Source organism: Orycteropus afer, unplaced genomic scaffold, assembly GCF_000298275.1.
Source record: "Orycteropus afer afer isolate SDZICR_OR568_19922 unplaced genomic scaffold, OryAfe1.0 scaffold00134, whole genome shotgun sequence".
NCBI lineage: Eukaryota > Metazoa > Chordata > Mammalia > Tubulidentata > Orycteropodidae > Orycteropus > Orycteropus afer.
Window position 1 is genome coordinate 8276045 of NW_006921721.1, and position 17685 is coordinate 8293729.

A 17685-nucleotide genomic window follows, 5' to 3' on the forward strand; every position below is an offset into this window, starting at 1 on the left:
TCTCTTCATTTCTTTTAAATCTTTGTCCTGATTTTCCTTCATACAGGCTTGTGTTCAAGGATTTGTCTTCTGGTTGGGATATGCATTCTTCAGTCAGTTCTAATCTGCTCTTTTGAACTTCTACTGTGTTGTGTAGTTCTGTCATTTATTGTTCATGGTTTGCATTTCAATAGACATTTTCTGCATATTTAACTTCTGTTTTTGTATGAGTTCTGATTGTGCATTAATCTTAATATTCTGTTCCTCAATGATTTTCCTGAGTTCCTCCAGGGAACTATCTGTGTTCTCCTTGTTTCTGTTTGGGGCTTCCTTAGGCTTTTGTATAGCTCTATAAACATATCTTCTAAATTCCTTCTCAGATAATTCTATTGCCTCCTCTTCCTTCATATATAATGAGACCTTTGTGGTTTTGCTTCTAATGCTTTGTCCTGTTTTTTTGTTTGATTTGAGGTTGCCTGTTGTTTCCTAGACATTTTGAAGTTGTACTTAGCTGCTGGTTATGTGTTGATTTGTTTTGTCTTGGTTTTATGGTTTATAATTTTGAAAAGGTAAAGCTGGTGTATTTTATTTTATTATCAATTCAGGTATGTTGAAGTCACTCTGCTGTTTTTTTTTTTGTGTGTGTGTGATGGTGGAATCACTGTGTGGGATGTGGATATGTGCTTCTGTTTGTCATAAAGAGGGTTTAGAGTTCAAAGTGGGAAGTTTATGGTAATTAGCTGAATATGGTTTCTTCTATTGAATGAGTGAAGTTATTGGTGGAGAAGGTGGGAGCAGAAGAAGGAAAGCTTGGTGTTGCTAGGGTCAGTTTCTAAGGCTTTTTGTGGGCTGTTATTGATGATGTAGTTATTTACAAGTCCACGGCTCAATTTTTGAAAAATTCCTGTTGTTAGCGAGTCACCACTTTCCGCCAGACTCAGGCACACTCAAAGACCCGGCTTCCACGGCTCCTCAGCGCCAAAAAGTTGATCTAAGGCAAATTCCTGGGACCGCACTCAGTCGCAGATTCCTCTCTCTCCACCCCGTCTGCCCACCGTGCTGGCGCAATCTGCCCAGACCACAAATGGCTCAGGAGTTTGTGATACCACCCACCTGCAGCACCAAAGATGCACAAGATTTCAGCTGTGCTGGAATTGGGAGAGTGCCTGCTAGTAATCTGTGGTCCCAATATCAGTGACAAAGACAAGCACAGACCTCTCAATGTCTCCCAAGCTGACCCAAGCCCACTCAGTGACCTGCTGAGGGAGGAGTGAGCTCACCCTCCTGGAGCACCAGTGAGCTCTCCCCTTGGGTTTCAGTGATGCTGCACACTCCTGTTTGTACTTAGCCAACCCAAGTTACCGACAAAATCAGGTGCTGAAGATAGATCCTTGGGGGTGTTTGCTGGGATGTTGGTGTGGTCGCTGGTATGCAGATATAGAGTGTGTTCTTCCTTGGCTCATGGAGGTCTCAGGTGGCTGCCCTTGCTCACCAGTCAGTGACTGCCCCAAGAAAGTTTCCAATGGCCTCTCTCAGTTACCTGTCTGTCCTCTGCCAGGTAGATCTTTCTTAAATAATCTCCTTGTGCCTTTCCTCTAATTCTGCTCTTCTGTGTTTGGTGCACTCTGATTCAGTGAGCTGTTCAGAGTACCAAAATCCCTAATTCAAACTGCTATACCTAGTTTTTCAAGCACTAAGATGCTAGAGGGAAATAGTGTGGTGATTACTGACGGGACTCCATTTTGAATCCCTTGCTGTTCTTTTTCTAATTGTTGGAGATGTTGGTTTAAAGTGTTGATTTTTTCTCTTTCTTCTTTTTTGATGTGTGCATTTATTGCCATCAATTGGCCTCTGATCACTGCTTTTGCTGTGTCTCAAAGACTTTGGTATATTGTGTTCTCATTCTCATTTGGTTCAAGGAATTTTTGAATTTCAATTTTGATTTCTTCTCTTACCCAGACTTTCTCAAGGAGGATGTTGTTCAGTTTCCATGTGTTTACTTTTTTTCCATTTATCTTCCTATTGTTGATTTCTAATTTGACATCATTATGATCTGAGAAGATGCTTTGCAATATTTCAATGTTTGTATATTTCTTGAGGCTTGCTTTATGGCCTAACATATGGTCCATCACGGAAAATTTTCCATGTGCACTGGAAAAGAATGTATATTGTGCTGCTGTTGGGTGAAGTGCTCTGTAGATATCTATAAGGTCAAGTTGATGGATTGTATTGTTTAGCTCTTCATCATCTTTGTTGAGTTTCTTTCCAGTTATTCTATCTGTGATTGAAAGCGGTATTTTAAAGTCTCCTACTATGACTGTGGAGTCATCTATTTGCCTTTTCAACTCTTTTAAAGTTTGGTTTATGTATTTTGGGGCTCTTTCATTGGGTCCATAGACCCAATGGTTAAATCTTCTTGTTCAATTAATCCTTTAATCATTATATCATGTCCTTCTTTCTCTTGTATGGTGGTATTTGTCTTAAAGTCAGTTTGATCAGAAATTAATGTTGTCACTCCTGCTCTTTTACAGTTGCCATTTGCTTGATATGTCTTTTTCCAACCTTTGATTTTTAGTCTATTTTTGTCTTTGTCTCTAAGGTGTGTCTCTTGTAGACAGCATATTGATGGGTTTTGTTTTCTTATCCAATCTGCAACTCTCCATCTCTTGAGTGGTGCATTTAATCCATTAACATCCAGTGTAATTATTGACAAGTATGAATGGGTTGCTGTCATTTTGTTATGTGCTTTTTCATGATGTCCCTGGTTTCTTTGTTCCATATTATTTTCTGTGCTGAGCTCATTATGTTTATGAATCATGTTATCATTTCCTTTGTTGTTGTTGTTTTAGTATTTGCTGAACATTTGTGCTTGTCCTCTTTTGTATTTTGGCTGTAATTTTTATAGTAGCAGATCACCAGGACTTTCCTCTGTGAAGCTGCTTGGTAGGTTCAAAGCTTTAGTTTAGTAGCCAATCATAAAGAATTTGCAGCACCCAGGGACAAGTCAGAGCCTATTCCACTTTTAGAAATATCCACATAATTCAGGTACTTGAGAATACTATCTTTATGGAATATTAAAATATCATCTGGTAAAATGTCATCTGTTTTAAAATATTTTTTAGGTCCAGAGATGTATTTTTCACTTAAAAAGTCCATTTACAACACAAGATGGGAAATATTTATAAAGCTCTGTAGGTTGCTTATAAAAGTGAAATTGACTGGACAATTGTCATGGAAAAATCACAAATATCAACAAGAACTGCTGTATGCTACCAAATCTAGATATAATCATTTAATTCTAATAACTGTGAGGTGGAACTATTATTACCACTCTTTCAAACATGATGAAACTGAGATTGAGAGAGGCTTAATAGCATCAACAAGATCATCCAACTCATAAGAAAGTTGCAGGGATCAAAGATGATGCTACTAAATAAACAGATAGAACCTGAGTTTAGAGGATTTTTGCCTTTATGGGAAGTGATAGGAGGATATTGTTGTTAGTTGCCATCAGGTCAGTTCCAACTCATGACAACCCTATCTATGTACAACAGAATGAAATGTTGCCCAGTCCTGTGCCATCCTCATTATCGTTGCCATGTATTGCTGCAGCCACTATGTCAATATATGTCATTGAGGGTCTTCCCCTTTTTCACTGACCATCTAGTTTACCAAGCATGATGACTTTTGAAAGGAGTTGGTCCTTCCTGATAACATGTCCAAAGTATGAGACATGAAGAAGTCTCACTATACTCAGTTTTAAGGAGCATTCTGGCTGTATTTATTCCAAGACAGATTTGTTTGTTCTTCTGACAGCCCAGAATATATTCAATATTCTTCTTCAACACCATAATTGGAAGGCATTAATTCTTCTATCTTCCTTATTCACCATTCAGCTTTTTTATGCATATGAGGATATTGAAAATACCATGGCTTGGATCAGGCACACCTAGTCTTCTGAGGCTCACCTTAGTCTTCAAAGTGACAACTTTGCCTTTTATCACTTTGTTTTGGTTCTCTTGTGCCACTCTAACAGGCACACCACAAATGTAGATGGCTTGAACAGACAAGGATTTATTCTTACATTTTAGGAGGCAAGAAGTCCAAGTTCAAAGTGCCAGCTCTAAAGTCTGGGTGAAAGGCCCTCCACCTTGAGCTTCAGCTTTGCCTCTTGCTCCTGATCCACTGAAGCTGGTGGCTCTTCACTCAAGCAGCTGCTGGCTGCTGAGGCTGACAAACCTAAGGTTGACAAATAAAATGGCACAGTCCCAAGATTACCAAACAACATGGTAGGCCACTGATTCAAGTCCAGAAACAATCTTAAGTTCAGCAGACAACATGGCAGGCTGCTGAATGAAGACTTGTCTATATACAGGGCCCAAGTGTGTGAGAAAAGCTGCAGAGATGTTTCTCAATGCTTCTCCTTATGTACTGGAAACAGACCACATACCTAAAGCAGCTACTCAGCTGCTCCAGTAGATTACACCATGGAGTTGATTACCAGTCTTATCATGGGGAATAAATACATCCAGCTACTCAGCCACCCAAAACCAGGCCCAGCCATGTTGACACACAGCTTAACTACCACACACCATAAGGAGATCTTCTGTAGTAGATTTGCCCTATGCAATATGTCATTTGATTTCTTGATTGCTGCTTTCATGGGTGTTGATTGTGAATCCAAGCAAAATGAAACCCTTAACAATGTCAATCTTTATTCCATTTATCTTGATGCTGCTCATTGGTCCAGTTGTGAGGATTTTTGTTTTGTTTATGTTGAAGTGTAATCCATACTGAAGGCTGTAGTCTTTCATCTTCATGAGTAAGTGTTTCAAATCATCTTCATTTTCAGCAAGCACGGTTGTGTTATCTGCACATCACAGGTTGTTAATAAGTCTTCCTTCTATCTAGATGCTATATTCCTCTTCCTATATTCTAGCTTCTCAGATTATTTGCTCAGCATACAGATTGAAAAATTGTGGTGAAAGGATACAACCCTCATGCACACCTTCCCTGATTTTAAACCACATAGTATCCCCTTGTTCTGTTTGAACAACTGCCTCTCTATATACAGGTTCCTCATGAGCACAATTACATGTTCCGGAATCCCTTTGAGATGTAATCCATATAAATTTTCTAACATATGGCCTTTTCCTTGAGATTCTCCCAGGAGTAAAGCATAATCTGTGATGGTCAAATAAATTTTATTTGTTCATGATCCCTGGAAGCACTTAGTTTTAGACCTGGAAAAAGTTATAGTAAATATTGTATATTTCATAACAGATATTGTTTATTTATGACATCACAGTAACATTTTATTTCAACATTTGTTATAAAAAATGTTTCTATGCTACATTAGTTTACTTTCAAAACTGAATAAATATGATGTAATACAAATATTTTAAAAATTGATTTAAGATCTTGCAGTGTCTCAGGACACAAAAGTGGTAGGACACATCTAGACTTTTTTTTTTTTTTGCTCAAGTTACTTTCTTGCAGTTTGTGTCTTTCTTCTGTAAGTGTAATTAAAAAAAAAAAAATTGAAACAAAAGGAATATGCTGTGATTTTGCCCAAAATTTTTCAACAGGACAATAATACATAGGTACCATTGAGTTGCAGTCTCTGCTCTTCAGCTGCTAACCAAAAGGTTGGAGGTTTGAGTCCCCCTAGAGGTGACTTGGAAGAAAGGCCTTGCAATCTTCTACTGTGGCACATGTGGGGTTGCCAAGAGTTGAGGTCAACTCCATGGGAACTGCTTTGAGTTTTTAGTGTTTTTTTTTTTTTTTACCATTGGGCTAGTTTTCTCTCCCACACATTCTTTTTGATAGAAAGTGTTGCAATCTGCACCATTTGTAACTATAACTTAATTTGTAAGTCAGAAGACCCTCATGTTATGGGCAGAACTTCCTCTGCCCAACCTCTTTGGAGAGTCTTGCATACAGACTCCCAGCACTCAGTTCCTCTGTTCCTACTTTCTTCTTGGCCTGCCACACTGTTGCCTCTGCTGCTGAACACTGTCCTGTGGTCACCATCCATAGCATAGCAGTCCTTTCCCAGCAAGGGTACGGTGCTCATCACTTCATCCTTCCCTTGGTACTCAATGCCAAGTTGAGGAATAGCCCATTTCCCAAAATTCCTTACTCAAAACAGAAGCTAGACTATAGCCTTTAACAAGATTTTGCTGAGCACTCAGATGAGGGAGGTCATCACCCAATTGTCAACAAGTTGATCCTGCCCCACGAAGACCCCATATATGTCAGAGTAGAACTGGGCTCCACTGGGTTTTAAATAGATGATTTTTCAGAAATAGATCACCAGGTCTTTTCTCCAAGGTCTCTAGGAAGACTCAGACCTCCAACCTTTCTGTTAGTAGTTGAGAGTGTAAACCATTTGCACCACCCAGGACCTCCAATAGAAGATACCAAAACAAAAACCAAACTTATTGCCGTGGAGTCGAATCTGACTTACAGCGACCCCTCCTTGGGTTTCTGAAGCAGTATCTCTGTGGAAGTAGATTGCCCAGTCTTCCTTCCAAGGAGTAGCTGGTGGGTTTGAACTGCCTTCCTTCTGGTTAGCAGTCCAATGCCTTAGGCACCACACCACCAGAGCTCCTTCCAATGGAAGATAAGTGCCATGTAAATAATGTTGTACATATAATAATATATAGGTTTTAACATAGAAATTCACTGTATGATCCTTATGGATCTTCAGATTATTTACTGGGCCATCTCCTTGTCTAGCTCTCCCAACAGCTCCCATGTGACAGAGACAATATCACTTCTCACCACTGGAAGCCTTTTATATCAGAGTCCTGGCCAACATTAGCACATAGATGGAAAAACCATTGACTTCACCCAATCTAAGGGCAGCTTCCTCATGTTTCATCCTAAAATCCACTTCTTCAGGACAATCAACTATGTAAATGTTCATTTTCTTTAGGAATAGCATACTCTTTACACAGGTGCAATCTGGATATGGGCCTGAAGAAAGTCACGCAATAACTCTGTATGGATAGACTTACCCAAATCTGGGCTAGTTAAGTGTAAGTAACACAATACATGAGAGAGCAACAGCCTCACCCACAAGGAATGGCACCAAACTCGGCCTGATTCCTTCACAGCCCACTGCTATCATTAAGGGAATGCTTTCCCAGTCCTCTCCATAGGAGTTCTACAACTGCTTCAAACAGTTGCTCAAAGAAGAACCCAAGATGGTGAATCTCAGTGATAGATCATTGCATAACTAATATAACTAATTAGTATGCATGACTAAGGCAACTTTAGAAACCTGCAAGAGAAATAGCTCTGTAAGAAAAAAAAAAAAAAAAATGCAACACATGTCTGCTGATCTTTTACTTACCACATTTAGACTTTCTCCCAAAAGTTATATTTGCATGACTAAGGAGCCTACTCAAAATGTATCTGTTCCTAGACAAAAGGACAATGGACCTCAAAGATAGTTTTAAGGTTCTACTTCTTGTTGCTTACCATCAAGTTGGCCTCCTACTCATAGTGACGCCATGCACAATGGATTAAAATGCTTCCTGATTCTGTGCTATCCTTAGGATAGGCTGTAGACCAGACCTTTAAGAACCATAACGGAGATAAATCTTCAGACTTTTGTTCTTAATCTGCTTAGTCTGGAAGCTCCCCTGAAACTTATTCAGCATCAGAACAACACACAAGCTTCCACTGACAGACAGGTGGTGGCTGCACATAAGATGCATTGGCTAGGAATCAAACCCAAGTCCTGCATGGAAGGGGAGAATTCTACCATTGAACCACCAACTCCACAAAACTGCCTCAAATTCCTACAAAAAACAACTTTAGAATTCAGACTTCTTCATATTCAGCTTAGGGCATAAGCGAACATCTATTCTTGTGTACTTAAACCATTGCTTGGCTCATTGTATCTGGGAAGATGACATAAGCAGAGTGCCTCATTCACACTGTAGGTCAAACATGGGCAGTGCCTGAGGTGTCACCTGCTTTCCTGGACTTTGGCCAATGCACTACAAAGATTCTACCAGGAAGATTGGACAACACAGAGAAGAGGTGGCAAAAGTTTCCTCTGGTCCTGCTGACCATTCCATAGTTATATCCAGTTTTTTTCAAGTAGCAGAAGGGGCTCACTCAATGGAGCCAAATTTGTGCCTAATTTCTGCCATTGCTCTTATAATAGTGAATGAACAATATTGTTTGCTTCTTTACAAAGCAGAAATGATAATATCACCTGCCCTATGATGTGTTGTGGTATTTCAACAGTGTGGTATACTTGAAAGTACTCTTAAAACAACTAATACTAGACAAATATGAATTACAATATTGTCAATAAAATTGTGAATTTATCCCAATTTATTCTTTTAAGTACAAGAACTGCTATGTCTGTAAAAGCACTGTGAAAATCTATTCTCTATCATGATTTCACAGTGTTACTTATATTTCCTCCATGTTCTTTCCCCTGAGTTTTGTAAGCACTTAAGATGAGAGACCTGCCGACCTCACATCGGTATTCTTGGCAGGGACTCTTTATTTTTCCAAGAACAACTTTTATGATACCTTAAGACATCTCTAAAATGTCTTGATTCCATAATGATTTTGTTGTTTTTGAGACATTCCCTAACTGTACTATATCCAGGCTGCCCATCTACAGCTACTTTGAAACTGTATAGTTGATCAAAATATTTTGGGGAACAACTGAGCTGTAAGTTTATTTTTAAAATCTGCATGGTGTCTGAGTGAGTGTTCTGGCCCCAGAGCTGATACTGAGACAGATACTTTGTGTGTGGGAACTTACTCTACTCAATCGTTTCATTATTGTTGACCACAATGAATATGATGACCCTGAAAACTCAAACACTCTTCCCAGAGCTATCTCTTTAGACTACCACCTTATTTTTCTAACTGGAAAGTATAAAGTTTCTTCTTTGCTCATTATGAAGCATGGGAATTCCAAATGGTCAACCTCCAAGGCTTTCTTCAAGTCTATTTTCACTTTCAGTGAATCTTTGTTGAACATTGGGTTAGGTCTGATGAGGTGGTATGTGAGACAGGGCCTCTGCTCTTAGAGTTCATTGTAATTACAGACCCAGCACACAGACATAGAAGAAACCACAAGCACTCCAGAGGTCTGGCTAGCTATAAATTTAAACTAACTTCAACTGGCTTCTAGTTCTGATACCCACCAAAACCAAATTCACTGCCGTCAAGTCAATTCTGACTCGTTGTGACCCTGTAGGACAGGGTAGAACTGCCCCATAGGGTTTCCAAGGCTGGGAACCTTGAAGACAGCCTCAGTTTTTCTTCCCGGGAGTAGCTGGTGGGTTCTAACTGCCAAACTTTTGGTTAGCAGCTGAATAGTTTAACCACTGCACCACCAGAACTTTTAGTTCTGGTAAGTTAAGCAGTAAAAAATAAACCTTAAAGTATCTTTGCATTAGCAGAAATTAACCCTTCCTTCATTCATATACCAAAAACCAAACTCACTGCCGTTGAGTTGAGTCTGACTCAGTGACATCCATTGGGTTTCTGAGGCCATAAATCTTTATGGAAGTAGATGGCCCCATCTTCCTTCCATGGAGCAGCTGATGGGTTTGAACTACTGGCCTTCTGGTTATCAGCTGTGGTGGTTTAGTTGTGTGTCAACTTCGCTAGGCCTGGTTGAGGGCTGGGCAGCTGGATGTAGTATTCCCCATGATGAGACTGGTAATCAACTCCATGGTGGAATCTACTATGAGCAGCTGAGTAGCTGCCTTTGGGTATGTGGTCTGCTTCCCATGTATAAGAAACAGCTTTGGGAATGGTCTCTAACTTATGGCACTCTTGAACACTGCATGTAGCCGTGTCTTTGTTCAGCAGCTTGCCATGCTCTGCCAACCTTGGGACTTTCAGTGGACTTGAATTAATGACCTGCCTTGTGGTTTGGTAGCATTGGGACTGTGCCTTTTTACTTGTCAACCTCAGCAGCCAGTAGCTGTCTGAGTAAAGAAAAGCCTCTAGCTCCAGTGGGCGAGGAGCATGAGGCAGAGCTTAAGCCCAAGGTTAAGGGGCTTTCACCCAGCCCCTAGAGCCTGACACTTTGAACTTGGACTTAAAGCCTCCAAACTGTAGAAGAATAAACTCCTGTTTGTTCAAGCATACCATTTGTGATATATTCTTGTCAGAGTGGCACTAGGTAACCAAAACAGCATCCAAATCCCTCATCTCCTATGCCACCAGAGCTCCTCTTTAATCATATAGTAGAGTTCAAACCCACCAGCTGCTCTGTGGAAGAAAGATGGGGCAATCTGCTTCTGTAAAATTTATTGCCTTGGAAGCCCAACAGGGGTCACTATGAGTCAAAATCAACTCAATGGCAGTGAGGGCTTTTTTTTTTTTTTTCAGTCACATGATGGTCTATGCCTATTGCTTGGGTTATCCTCCATATAATAATTTGGAATCCAGGCTTTCACCATCTTCTGATGCTGCCATCTCAACACATGACTTCCAGGGGTCCAGTGGTGGGAAACAGAGGGATGAAAGTAGTACCTATCTCTTACATGCCTTGTCGTAGAAGTGACACAAGTTATTTTCATTGGTCAGAACTAGCCATAAGGGCTCACCTAACTTCAGGCTTACTGAAAATATATGGAAGAACAGAGAATTTAAATGAGCACTACTGAAATCATCTCTTATTGATTCCTTTTGTTTTCTGTTAAGTGACTCCCAAAGCTTCACTCATGATCTAGCTTATACTTCACTGGGAAATGACAACACCATGATAATTATTTTCTCTTTTCTCATATTTAGTTTTCCCTTACATCTTTCTACCTCCAAATAGGCATCCGGAAGAAGTGGCTCCCCTCATTTCTAAGGCAGTACTCTTTCACTGTAACATTCAGCCTTTAACATTCTACTGCCTTCAGGACAAAATTTAATTCTAAATTATCTAGTTTCGCTTTAACATCTTCTAATACTTACAGAAGGTGTATATCTCAAACACAAGTGTCCCAGAAATACAATTATCTTTTCCTTATTATTTAATTTCTTTTGAGTTCCCATTCTGTCAAACTTACAGAAAACTTAACCTAGCCCTGCTTTAAATTATCTCTTATCAAATTAGGCTAACATTGCCTCTAATATTAGGTGCATTATGATAGATCCATTGTAGAAACAGTTTTTGTGTGAGATGCCCCATGCATCTGTGTGTGTGTGTGTGTGTGTGTGTGCATGCATGCATGTGAAGGAAAAGAGGGTGAGAACAGTCTAAGGATGGGGCAGCACTTCCTTCCCATGTTCTGTTAAACATTTAATCCTAGTCATCCTTTATAGTCAAGAGCTCTGAAGGTGTAGTGCCTAAGGCATTTGACTGCTAACCAGAAGGCTGGCGGTTCACACCCACCAGCTATTCTTCAGAAGGAAGGTTGAGCAATCTACTTCTCTAGTGATATCACCTCAGAAACCCAAGGAGGGATTGCTATGAGTTGGATCTGACTTGAGGGCACTGAGTTTGGTTTGGTTTTGGTATCCTTTATAGTTTAGTTCAAATGCTACTTACAGAACAATGTCTTCTCTAAGCTATCCCAGCTGAAGTTCTCTATCTCTACTCTGAATTCCTAGAGCATTTTATCTGTGCATCTATCATAGCATTGGGAGTCACTAGGTGTTGCAAATGGTTAATGTGTTAGGCTGCTAGCCAAAATGTTAGCAGTTCAAATCCACCCAGAAGAAAAGCCTGATGATCTTCTATGCAAAATCAGCCATTGAAAACCCTATGGAGCACAGTTCTACTCTTATCCACAAGGGGTCACCACAAGTTGAAATGGGCTTAACTGATTTGGTTTTGATCATTACACTTATCATTTTGGACTATGGATTGTGGTTATTATTTTCATGTCTTCAATTTATTACAAAACTCGTTCAGGTCACATTCCTTAGTTGTCTCTATGCTGACCACCTGAAATGTTGCTGTTAGATGCCTTCAAGTAGGTTCTGACTCTTGGCAATGTGATGTGCAACAGAATGAAACACTGACTATTCCTGCACCATCCTCACAATCATTGCCATGGTAGAGCCATTGTTGCAGCTACTGTGTCAATCCAACATATTAAGGGTCTTCCCCTTTTTCACCCACCCTCTACATGATGTCATTCTCTAGGGACAGGTCCCTTCTGATGACGTGTCCAAAGCACATGATATGAAATCTTGCTATACTTGCTTCTAAGAAGCATTCTGGTTGCACTTCTTCCATGGTATATTCACCATTCTTTTCCAACACCAAAATTCAAAGACATCAGTTCTTCAGTCTTCCTTATTCATTATCCACCGTTCACATGCATATAAAGTGATTGAAAATACCATGGCTTGGGTCAGGCACACCTTAGTCCTCAAAGTGACATCTTTGCATTTTTACACTTAAAAAAGGTCTTTTGCAGCAGATCTGTCCAATGAAGCACATTGTTTGACTTCTTGATTGCTGCTTCAGTGGGCATTGATTATGGTTTTAAGTAAAATGAAATCTGTGATAACTTCAATCTTTTCTCTGTTTATTGTGATGTTGCTTGTTGGTCCACTTGTGAGGATTTTTGTGTTCTTTATGTTGAGGTGTAATCCATACTGAAGGCTGTAGTCTTTGATCTTCATCAGTAAGGGCATCCAGTCTTCTTCACTTTCAGCAAGCCAGGTTGAGCCATCTGCATGTTACAGTTTGTTAATGAACCTTCCTCCAATCCATAGGCCACATTTTTCTTCCTGTAGCCCACCTTGTCAGATTATTTGCTCATCATACAGATTGAATAGTATGGTGAAAGGATACAAATGTGATGCACACACTTTTCCTGATTTTAAACTAAGCAGTATTCTTTTGTTCTGTTTGAATGATTGCCTCTTGCCCTGTGTACAGATTTTGCATAAGCACAATGAACTGTTCTGAAATTCCCATTCTTCCCAATGTTATCCATAATTTGTCATGATCCACACAGTGAAACGCCTTTGCATAGTCAATAATACACAGGTAAACTTGTTTCTGGTATTCTCTGCTTTTAGCCAAGATCCATCTAACATCAGCAATGATATCCCTTCTTTTCCGTCCTCTTCTGAATCTGGTTTGTTTCTGGCAGTCCCTGTCATTTCCCTGCTGCAACTATTTTTTAATTATCTTCAGCAAAACTTAATTTATCATGTGATACTAATGATGTAGCTTGATAATTTCCACATTCTGTGGATCACTTTTCTTTAGAATGGGCACAAATACGTTTATCTTCCAGTTGGTTGTCCTGGTAGCTCTTTTCCAAATTTCTTGGCATAGATGAATGAGCACTTCCAGAATTGCCTCCATTTGTTGAAACATCTCAGTGGGTATTACTTCAATTCTTGGAGACTTGTTTTTCTGCTGCTGACTTCTTTTTTCAATACAATATGCTACCTCCTAACATAGTACCTTGCAAGCAAGTTCTCCATAAATATGTAAGAAAGATGCCTAAAATGTAGGTATGTTTAAAAAGCAAGTGTCTCTGATATCTGAGAGTTATATTTTAACATATTCTAGGAAAAAGATGGGAGAGTTGGAAAGGAGAGTCGAAAACTGTTTCTCAAAGTCTTGACAACTGATGAAGCTGGATGATGGATATTTTTGTACGTGTGTTTTAAATTTTCCATAAAAAGATAAAAATAAACATATAATCAAATGTCTCATTTTCCAGAAGAACTTGAATAATATGGTTGGTTTTTGAGACAGACTTCCTATTTCGGACAGCTAAATAGAATAGTTCATTTAAGTAGGTTAATTTTAGGATACTGAAAGAGTAGAGTCCAAGAGTATTTTTGGGCTCTCAGCCTATAGCTTTTCTAAAACTCTGAATTGTATACATTTTCATTCCCTTAAACTTCTCAGGGCTATTCTTAAGTGAACCTGGACTTGTTGGTACTATTGGGCTCTGTAACATTGCTATCTTCACTTGAAATGATCTATTTCCATTGTGCTATTTCTAGATGAAATAGAAATATTCATCTAGAATATTTGCTGACTTAACTTCTGAAAATAGGCATGGGATATTATTAATATTTCTATTCTGTTTTATAACTTCAGTATACATGTAAATGTTCATTGTCTCTTTTTCTTTTGCTTTTCAATATTGTCTTTATTTATGCAATAATTTTTTAAAATAAACTTTTTATTTTAGAATATGTTTAGATCTATAGAAAAGCTGTGAAGATAGTACACAGAGTTCCCATAAACCCCACACCCAATTTCTTCTGTTGCTAACATCTCACACTACTATGGTATATTTGTTACAACTAATGAACCAATATTATACATTATTTTTTAACTCAAGTCCATACGTTATTTATGTTTCTTTAATTTTCACCCAATGTCCTTATTCTGTTTCAGAATCCCATTCAGTAGACCACGTTGCATTTTATGTTCATTTTTAAAGTAATTTTTTTACAAGAAATCAACTCAATGTTTTCCCAGAATATTCATTTTGGCTGAACAATGTATGGTCTGCATGCTCCATTTAAATATTTTGTTGGTTACAAATTGGACTTTTCTCTGAGTACCTCTTTATAAATAGGTGATGGCACTGTGAAATCCCAGGACTGGAGAATAAGGCCTCACAAAAATCCTCCCCAACCTGAGAGGGTTGTTTGCTTCTAGACTCTGTAACTTTGCTATATCATCCCTCTCTCAGTACTCACTGGAGAAGCAGAAACAGCACCTCTGCTGATAGGGGTGGGTGATTAGATGTAGGGAAAAGTTTAAAAAGCAATAAATTACAAATCTGGCCTTTTAAGTTTTTATGCTCAGGACAAAGGCCCACCCAAGACCATCTCAGCCAGCCATGGCCTGGGTTTCACTGAAGTTACCTAAAAGAAAACCTGAGTGTGGGGGAAATGACTGTTGCCAACTTTCCATTGTGCATAGGAGCCTCTTGGCTGACTCCCAGCCCAACATCACTGCCAAGGTCTCAGAGGTCAGGCTAGCCACCATGGCTTGCCAACTACACTTTCCTTCTCTGATGTCACCACTCTGCCTCCATTCTTTTTACCTCAGATACTTTCCCAGCAATCAGTTCTATAGCTGTCATGTCCAGGAAGAGCACTGAGTTTGCATCAGGTACATGAATTCATGAAGTAGTTTGCAACCAAAGAATATCCCGGCCTGGTAAATTATGAAAACTTGATTTCTGTGCATGAGATAACTGCTGGAACAAGGAGGCCTAGGGTTCAAGATCTGAAGGGGTGAGAAGTGCAGATAATGAGCTGAAAGCAGTTGATCATTTTTCCACTAGGAACAGTTGCTTATACTGGGTGCAGGAAAAGAAGCTGAGAATCTGACCTTTGTCTCGGGAAAGGAACACTGCTGGAGGAAAGAGAAATTAAGAGAGAATGTAGCAGTCATTGGGGCTGAAAATACAGATAAATGATGGCCAAGATCCAGGTGAGAAAAGTGTATCAGAGAACTGAGCCTAACATATGGTGGTTTTCCCTTCAGAAATTTATAGTATTTGGGAGCTTAAGAAGCTAAACAAGGAGCTTCTGAAGGGCATATTGGTGTTATTGATAGTTTTGCCATTCTAAGGATTCAAGGGTTAGAGCTCAGGACCAGCCAGGAAAGGTCCCAGTGAGCACAACAGGGTCCTGTTTGAAGCCTTGTAGGTAGAATTGCCAGAGAGAATGCATGACAAAACCAAACCAAAACCCAAACTTACTACCAATGAGTAGATTCCAACTCATGGCAACTTAATGTGTTATAGAGTAGTACTGCCTCAAAGAGCTTTTTTTTTTTTTTTTTTTTTTTTTTGGCTATAATCTTTATAGAAGCAAATGGCCAGGCTTTTCTTCCGTGGTGCTCCTACATGTGTTCAAACAAACAATCTTACGGTTGGGAGTTGATTGCAAACTCTCTCTTATCTTAATACAGGACAAGACCTAGTTAACTGAAATTTCAGAAAACCAACTAACATTTTTTTTTTTTTAATGTTAACATGGTCTATGCACTATTTAGATCTTATTTTAAATTTTTAAAAATAATATTATTATTAGTTGTTTATCTGAAATTCAAATTTAACTGGGCCTTCTATATTTTTGTTTGTTAAATCTGGTGACCCTACTTAGAGAACCTCTGGTAGGCAGAACAGAAAATCCCAAAAGATGTTCAAACCCTAATCCCCGGAACCTGTGAATATGTTACCTTACATGACAAAATGGATTTGTAGATGTGATTAAGGCTACAAATTCTGAGATGGGCAGGTTATACTGGATTATTCAAAAGAGCTCATTCTCATCACATGAATTCTTAAAAACAGACCACCTCTTCTGGCTCTAATTAGATAGAGATGTAACAATAGAAGAAGAATTAGAAAGATGTAATATTGTTGGCTTTGCAGATGGAGGAATGGGCCACAAACTAGGAAATCTGGGCAGTTGTTGTTAGGTGCTATCGAGTCAGTTTTGACTCATAGTGACCCTACGTATCTGTAAAGCATAACAGTCCCTGGTCTTGAACCGTCCTCAGAATCATTGCAATGTTTGAGCCCGTTGTCACAGCCACTGTACCAATCCATCTCACTGACAGTCTTCCCATTTTTTGCTGTACTTCCTCCAAGACAGATTTGTTCATTCTTCTAGCAATCCACAGTATATTCAGTGTTCCATGCTAACTCCACAATTCCAATCCATCAGTTCTTCTTCAGTCATCCTTAATCATTGTCACCTAGATGCATGTCCAGCTCACATGCATATGAAGCTATTGAAAATTCCATGGATTAAATCTGGGGCACCTTAGTCTTCAAAGTGACATCTTCACTCTTAAACATTTTAATGAGGTCTTTTGCAGCAGATTTGCCCAATGGATCCAAGTAAAATGAAATTCCTGACAAATTTATCTGTTCTCCATGTATCATGAGGTTGCTTATTGGTCTAGTTCTGAGGATTTTTATTTTCTTTATGTTGAGATATAATCTATACTGAAAGCTGTAGTCTTTGATCTTCATGAGTGTTTCAAACCTTCTTCACTTTCAGCAAGCAAGGTTCTGTTATCAGCATATCACAAGTTGTTAATCAGTCGTCTTCAAATCTCAATGCCACATTCTTCTTCATACAGTCCATTTTCTTGGATTAGTTGCTCAGCATACAGATTAAATAAATATGGTGAAAGAGTAAAACTCTGACACACACATTTCCTGACTTTAAACCTCACAGTATCCCCTTGTTCTGTTTGAATAATTGACTTTTGGTCTATGTACACTTTCTTCCTGAAAACAATTAAGTGTTCTGGAATTCTCATTCTTTGCAATGTTACCCATAATTTATTATGATCCACAGAGTCAAATGACTTTTTTTTCTTTTCTTTCTTTCTTTTTTTTATTTATTGTGATTTGGGTGAAGATTTACAGAGCAAATTCACTTTCTATACAGCAGTTCACATATACTTTGTCTCATGTCATTGGCCACAGTTTACCACAATGAAACAGCTCCCCTCCCACTTCCTCCTCATAGTTACCTCTTCCCAGTGTCCATCCCTCCATACTCTCCAGCCCCCGAAGCTGTCTCCCTGTGCATAAGCAGCCCTTCCTTCTCCCATGATTGTTCTCTCCAGGGTGTGTGTCTACTTGAGGTAAATGTTTAACTCACATACCTGTACTTTGTTCGGCTGGAAACCACACGTGTGGGTTCAATTCCAGACCTGAAGGGCAGCTAGGGGCTATGGTCTCAGTGGTTCCACCT